Source organism: Gossypium arboreum, chromosome 9 (assembly GCF_025698485.1).
Source record: "Gossypium arboreum isolate Shixiya-1 chromosome 9, ASM2569848v2, whole genome shotgun sequence".
NCBI classification, from domain to species: domain Eukaryota; kingdom Viridiplantae; phylum Streptophyta; class Magnoliopsida; order Malvales; family Malvaceae; genus Gossypium; species Gossypium arboreum.
The window spans coordinates 11,266,245-11,271,909 of NC_069078.1; the positions used below are offsets into that span (position 1 = coordinate 11,266,245).

General features: G+C 34.8%; 1 non-coding gene across 1 annotated transcript; it reads right to left on the reverse strand.

Moving 5' to 3' along the window:
- Nucleotides 1–3,745: 3,745 nt before the first annotated feature.
- LOC128280988 (small nucleolar RNA R71) lies at nucleotides 3,746–3,852 on the reverse strand. The gene has a single exon (XR_008271205.1). It is a non-coding gene; the product is annotated as a small nucleolar RNA R71 (small nucleolar RNA).
- Between the last annotated feature and the right edge of the window lie 1,813 nt (nucleotides 3,853–5,665).

Consider the following 5,665-nt stretch of genomic DNA (forward strand, 5'->3'; position numbering starts at 1 on the left):
ATCTGCCATTTTTGAGTGTGACAATAGATATAAAGATCAATACATGTTATATGAAATGAGACGCTAATACCTTAAGGTCACATTGATATTCTTGATTTTTTATAGTGTAAAATGAATACCCTAAGAGTGATCTAATAGGTGGACAATATCGAATGCTATGTGAATTGAGATAATAAAACAAAACTTATTAATATGTGATATAATGATTTCCAGCTCTACTATTCAATTTGATTTCAAGTTATTTATATATTAATTTCTAATTATGTTAGAGTCACTGAGTATTACGTACGATTGTGTTTGTTTCGGTACGCATGCTTCAAACATGTTTTTAGTTAATAGAAGTTGTAAAACATCCAAGGTCAGTAACTCAGCTCCGCTCAAGCCAAGTTTATATTCTTTCACTTAAAAATGGTTAACGGCATGTACCTAGGTTGTTTGTGGTGATTCAATATTGTTTTGGTCAATTCGGTATGCTTTGGTTGACTATGGACCTATAAGGTTTCTTTTGTTGAATTTTAATGCTTAAGTAATGAATGAGTATGCATGGTTTTAAATATTAAGCCATTTATTTAACTACATTAGATTGAAGTGACTTGATTGCAAAGTTTTTCCAATGTTTGGCTATATATTTGTTTGTTAAATTAATGCATATGAAATTGGTATAAAGTTTGCTTACGTTAGGTATAAATTGGTTAGTGTTTGAATACATTTAAATATTCATTTTAGGCCATATTACATTAGTGTCTCAAGACATAATGACCATGTCTCAAGACCCCAAGTACAAAATGATCAAATCGTGCATTTTTTGGTACATATCCCGAGCCTTACCAAGCAAATCTCAAGACATCATGATCCAAGTCTCAAGATACAATGACCTATGTATCAAGATGACAAAACATCAAAACAAGAGATTTGAAATAGATGAGTTGTGTCTCATACATTATGGCCTAAGTCATTATGTCTCGAGACACATCAACATCTGATCAAAATAAAAATAAAATTCACCATGTCCTGAGACATGAAAGCCATGTCTTGAGACCCCCATAGAATTTGGATAAATGAGTTTGGATTTGAATTGACATTCATTGAGCATGTACATGTGATTTAATTAAAATTATGCGTGATGTATTTGTTTGTATGTTAGTTAGTAAAATGATATCGAGTTAGTCTGAGTTGCTCTGATAACGTAATATAATGTCACGCATTTGGATCAGGTGATCGAGTCAAGCATGGGGTGTCACAAGGAATCTCCTTCCTAAAATTTCTCCAAGTCTTACGTTCTACAATCATCCAGCTCCCAAAATTCTAGGACTCCATCTTTTCCGTTAACTTTGGATTCGACGGAATACCTATAGAGGTATTGTCCTCTGTCTACAATTGACTACAAGAATCCTTCACATGACCATAAAAAACACATTGAAAACAAGTCAAAGGCAACAATTCATATTCAACACATTGAATTTCCTCCTTCACCTCTTTCTTAGAAATTAATGTGCTTTTCAAATCAATGCTTACAACCATTCTAGCAAAATGACTCTAAACCTCACTATTTGTGTTATAGTCAATTTTAATGACCTTCCTAATAGTTGATCTAATAGCGAAAAGAATTCTTAGTTTGTACATAACATTGGACAATCTTGGAAATTTAATCCATGCTATGACGTTCCTCAAGATAAGGTCTTCAATAAAAATGATAAACCATAATACATACATATTTTTACCCCATGCTTGGCATATTTTTGGATGATTTATCATAATATTTAGTGGATTTGATGCTCCTAATCCTTTAATATCATGTTTTATTGTAGATGAGCATAGGAAAGCGAAAAGTACAAGAAAAAGGCCAAAAACAGACAAAATAGGTTTATTTCAGTACTTCACACGGCCTAGACACTTCCATGCGGGTAATCTACACATCCGTGTACGACACACGGGTAATCGATATGCCTATGTGTCATGTCCGTGTCGACATTAAACCACATCAAAATTACAGACGGCTTGAGCACCTTCACACGGGCGTGACATACGGTCGTGTCCCTGTCGAGCCCAAGACTAATTCTATTCAGAAAAGACTAATTCTGGGCTATTTTGGGCACTCCTAAGTCTATATAAACACCCTAGAAGAGGATCAAAGTAGAGACGAAGAGTAGAAGACAAAAAATACTTGAAGACAACTATTGGCATCAGCTCGAAAGCAGAATTTACATCAAGATTGAATATCTCCATTCAATTTCTACTGAAGTTTTTGGGTTTCTTTATGTTTTGTTGTTTTCCCAATTTTGAGATGTTTTCCCTATCATTATGAACTAAATTCCCTAAATACCTAGGGAGATGAAACCTAAGACAAATCTTATCATCTTTTGAATTATATGATAAATACTTGTTCTTATTCTTAATTATGAGTTTTAATCCTTGCATTAATATTTCAGGATATTAATTCAGGTCTTGATGTGCTTATTCAGTGGAGCAAGAGTCCCTGTTTAAGAATAGATCTTCCATAATTAAGCGGAGTTGCATGCAATCTTAGAGATAGAACGACATAAACCTGCCAGATTAGAGTCAAATCTAATAAGGGAATCCATAGATCGAGTTAATGCGATAATAGAGGTTTTAATTAGAAAGAGATTTCAATTAATCAACCTAGCGTCAGTTGTTTTTAGTCTTGAGAGAGATATTAACATAGGCTAGAGATTTCTACGGATTAAGTCAAGTGAATAAATTGTCTAATTCAGAAGTAATAAGTGAAGCCTAGGCGGACTCTTCCTTGGGTATTGTCTTCTCCGTCGGCTTTCCAAAAGTATTTTCCAACTTTTATCTCTGTCGTGCTCTTAGTTAATTAGATAGTTAAATCTTAATTTAAAACACCATTTTAATTCTTAAGCTAGATAATAAAAAGATAATAATTACTAGTACTTTTAGTCCTTCTGGATACGATATTTTCGGTCTCACCATAAATATACTACTGTTCGATAGGTGCACTTGCCTTAGTCGAATTTTTTGTCAGTTTAGCGACCATCAAGTTTTTGGGGTTGTTTCCGGGGACTAAGATATTAGGAACGATTGAATTTTATTACTTTATCCATTTTTTTATTTTTATTTCCATTTAATTTTGTTTTTATTTTTACTAATTTTTCTTTCATTTGCTTCTGGCAGGTTTTTATAGTTTATGACTAGAAGAAACCCGTCAGGACCTCTACTTTTTGACAGCAAAATTGAAAGCACAGCTCGTAGAAATCGTAGAGAGATAAGGCAAAGTCTATGATATGTAGAGGAAGAGCAAGAGTACGACACCAATAATACCGAGGAGATGGCTAAAAATCAAAATAATCTGCTGCCTCCTGTGGTTGCCGCAAATCTAGTAAATCAGAATTCTGCTCCTCGTACTGTGTATGATTATGCTAAACCTACTTTAACAGGAACTGAATCGAGTATAGTTAGACCTGCTGTTGCTGTAAATAATTTTGAACTAAAACCTAACACGATTCAAATGATACAACAGTTTGTTCAGTTTGATGGTTTGCAGGACGAGGATCCAAACACTCATTTAGTTAATTTTCTAGAATTCTGTGACACCTTTAAGATCAATGGCATTTCTGACGATACCATTCTCCTTCGATTATTTCCCTTTTCATTATGGAATAAGGCTAAACACTGGTTGAACTCGTTACCATGAGGGTCAATCACTACTTGGGAACAAATGACCGAAAAATTTTTGCTTAAATATTTTTCGTCGACTAAAATGACAAAGTTGAGGAATGATATCTCTTCTTTTGTGCAGATGGATTTAGAAACACTTTATGATGCATGGGAGAGATATAAGGATTTATTGAGAAGGTGCTCTCACCATGGGTTACCTCTTTGGCTACAGGTTCAAACTTTCCACAATGGTCTGAATCCATCAACTATACAAATGATCGACGTAGCTGCTGGTGGAACTATCAATAGACACCTGAAGAGGCTTATGAGTTCATAGAAGAGATGTCACTGAACAATTATCAGTGGCAAGTCATAAGGACAAAGCCGACAAAAGCAGCCGGCATTTTTAACGTCGACTCGGTTACTATGCTTTCAAATCAGGTAGAACTTTTGAATAAAAAGATTGATGGTTTATTTGGTTCTACGCAGGTACACCCAATAATGCAATTGGATGCAAGTGGAGGTGGAACGAGCAATTCAGAATACCCACCCTACAATTCCACCATGAAGAACGAGCAAATAAATTATATGGGTAATAATCCTTGACCTCAAAATAATCCTTACAGTAACACTTGTAATGCAGGTTGGAGGAACCACCCAAATTTATCATGGGGAGGCTAAGGGAATTAGAGACCACCACCCCATTCAGGCTTCCAACAACAACCTTACCATTAAGAAAAAAATGAACCTTGAAGAGATGATGACGAAGTTTTTTTAAATGGCGGAAACTCGTTTTCAAAACACTGAAACTACACTTAAAAATCAACAAGCATCAATTCAAGGGCTCGAAAATCAAATAGGACAGCTGGCTAAGATGATTTCAGAGAGACCACAAGGGAGTCTGCCTAGCAGCACCGAACCCAATCCAAAAGAGCACGTGAAAGCAGTTACCCGAAGGAGTGGAAAAGTGTTAACTGAATCTAAAAAGAAGCTACTACAAGAAGTTGATAGGAAAGAGGATGAGGAGGTAAAACCCAAAATCAGTGAAAAACCGATGCTGAAGGAATATAAACCACCAATCCCATATCCAGCAAAGTTGAAGAAAGACAGCATGAATGCACAATTCAGTAAATTTCTTGAACTTTTTAAACAGTTGCATATTAACTTACCTTTTGTTGAAGCTATCTCATAGATGCCTACATATACAAAATTTTGAAGGAGCTTCTAACAAATAAAAGAAAGTTTGAAGAGTTGTCTACAGTAAAACTCAACGAGGAGTGCTCGGCCATACTCCAAAATAAACTGCCAACCAAACTGAAAGATCCAGGAAGTTTTACTATTCCCTACTTAATTGGTAGTTTAAATGTTGAGAAGGCACTAGCTAATTTAGGCGCTAGCATTAATTTGATGCCTTACAAAATGTTCAAGCAACTTGGCCTTGGGGAACCAAAACCTACTAGGATGAGTATTCAACTAGCTGATAGATCTGTTAAATATCCTAGGGGTATTATTGAAAATGTATTAGTAAAAGTAGATAAATTTATATTCCTTGTTGATTTTGTTGTGCTTGACATGGATGAGAATGTTGAGGTGCCTTTAATTTTAGGTCACCCATTTTTAGCCCCTGTTAGGGCTGTTATTGATATGGGTGATGGTAAACTTGTGCTTAGGGTAGGTGACGAAGAGACTATTTTTAAAATTAATGATGCCATGAGATTTTCTAGAGAACAAGATGACTCTTACTATTTTATTGATTCTATTGATCATGCTACTCAATATTGTAATCATTTATAAGGACACGTTGGAACTGAGTCTTGTCCAAAGAGAGGAGGTAAATGACGATGATTTTGTGTTAGGTAAGACAAAAGCTGAATTAAATTCTAATGAGTCTTCAACGAGACAGAAGAATTATGAGGGTATTAAGGTAAACAATGAATTAAAATTAAAACCCTCTGTTGAAGAACTTTCTAAATTGGAATTGAAGCAACTACCAAATCACTTAGAATATACGTTTTTTGGAAATAATTTC